This window comes from Penaeus vannamei, chromosome 6 (genome assembly GCF_042767895.1).
Source record: "Penaeus vannamei isolate JL-2024 chromosome 6, ASM4276789v1, whole genome shotgun sequence".
Lineage (NCBI taxonomy): Eukaryota > Metazoa > Arthropoda > Malacostraca > Decapoda > Penaeidae > Penaeus > Penaeus vannamei.
Genome location: NC_091554.1, coordinates 47,286,983 through 47,289,482, shown reverse-complemented (window position 1 = coordinate 47,289,482; position 2,500 = coordinate 47,286,983).

Below are 2,500 nucleotides of genomic sequence, written 5' to 3'. Positions count from 1 at the left end.
CACATGCAGATAAACGCAGAGATACATATAAAAACCTCCACACACACGTATACGCACACAAGCACGCACAGACGCACACAAGCACGCACACACACACACAAGCACGCACAGACGCACACAAGCACGCACAGACGCACACACAGACGCACACAAGCACGCACAGACGCACACAAGCACGCACAGACGCACACAAGCACGCACAGACGCACACAAGCACGCACAGACGCACACAAGCACGCACAGACGCACACAAGCACGCACAGACGCACACAAGCACGCACAGACGCACACAAGCACGCACACAAGCACACACAGACGCACACAAGCACGCACAGACGCACACAAGCACGCACAGACGCACACAAGCACGCACAGACGCACACAAGCACGCACATGCGCACACAAGCACGCACAGACGCACACAAGCACGCACAGACGCACACAAGCACGCACAGACGCACACAAGCACGCACAGACGCACACAAGCACGCACAGACGCACACAAGCACGCACAGACGCACACAAGCACGCACAGACGCACACAAGCACGCACAGACGCACACAAGCACGCACAGACGCACACAAGCACGCACAGACGCACACAAGCACGCACAGACGCACACAAGCACGCACAGACGCACACAAGCACGCACAGACGCACACAAGCACGCACAGACGCACACAAGCACGCACAGACGCACACAAGCACGCACAGACGCACACAAGCACGCACAGACGCACAGACACACACAAGCACGCACAGACGCACACAAGCACGCACAGACGCACACAAGCACGCACAGACGCACACAAGCACGCACAGACGCACACAAGCACGCACAGACGCACACAAGCACGCACAGACACACACAAGCACGCACAGACGCACACAAGCACGCACAGACGCACACAAGCACACACAGACACACACAAGCACGCACAGACGCACACAAGCACGCACAGACGCACACAAGCACGCACAGACGCACACAAGCACGCACAGACGCACACACAGACACACACAAGCACGCACAGACGCACACAAGCACGCACAGACGCACACAAGCACGCGCAGACCCACACGAGCACGCACAGACCCACACAAGCACGCACAGACGCACACAAGCACGCACAGACACACACAAGCACGCACAGACGCACACAAGCACGCACAGACGCACACAAGCACGCACAGACGCACACAAGCACGCACAGACGCACACAAGCACGCACAGACGCACACAAGCACGCACAGACGCACACAAGCACGCACAGACGCACACACAAGCACGCACAGACGCACATACAAGCACGCACAGACCCACACAAGCACGCACAGACGCACACAAGCACGCACAGACGCACACACAGACGCACTCTCACTCTCGTAAACAGGTCACTGGATAGATAAAAGAAAAACATAGTCGTTTTTAGACCGAAAGCAAAAGTAAATTCCACAGATAAACATTATCGTAACCGTAACCTTTTTATAAAAATGTTTTTTCATAGGTTAAAGTTATCATTTTTTTTTTCTTTTGCTCTGCTTTTCTCTTTTCCCTTATACGTTTTTCTCTCCCTTTATTCGGTGGTATTTTTGAATATATTCTTATTTTATTTAATCAATAATTCATTTATAAATTATCAAAAACTATTAAGTAATATACATATGAATAAACAAGAACTAGTTTAAGATAGATCATCAACAAATATATGGAAACATCATACACAGCTAATAAAGCAGATTACAAAAGAAAACATAAGCAATAAAAGAAAAACAGAGAAAAAAGAAAAAGAGAAAGATAAGAATGACAGAAAAAGAAAGAAAGAAAGAAAAGAGACAGGGAGAGAGAGCGAGAGACAGAGACAGAGAGAGAGAGAGAGAGAGAGAGAGAGAGAGAGAGAGAGAGAGAGAGAGAGAGAGAGAGAATATATATATATATATATATATATATATATATATATATATATATATATATATATATATATATATATATCACATATGCCTCCTCCACACTTGAACCTGACCTAAACGCCTTCAAATTAATAAAATAAAATAAAACCCTTTCCATCTTTTTCTCTCATTCCCTCTTCATCTTAATCCATTCCTTAATTCCATTCCTTATAATTCCTTCTTCATCTTATTTTCTTCTATTTCCTCTTCATCTATTCCTATTCATAATTCCTTCTTCATCCATTCCTATTTATAATTCCCTCTTCATCCATTCCTATTTACAATTCCTTCTTATTTTCTTCTATTTCCTCTTCATCCATTCCTATTCATAATTCCTTCTATTTCCTCTTCATCCATTCCTATTCATAATTCCTTCTTCATCCATTCCTATTTATAATTCCTTCTTCATCTTATTTTCTTCCATTCCCTCTTCATCCATTCCTATTTACAATTCCTTCTTCATCTTATTTTCTTCCATTCCCTCAACATCCATTCCCATTTACAATTCCTTCTTCATCTTATTTTCTTCCATTCCTATTTATAATTCCT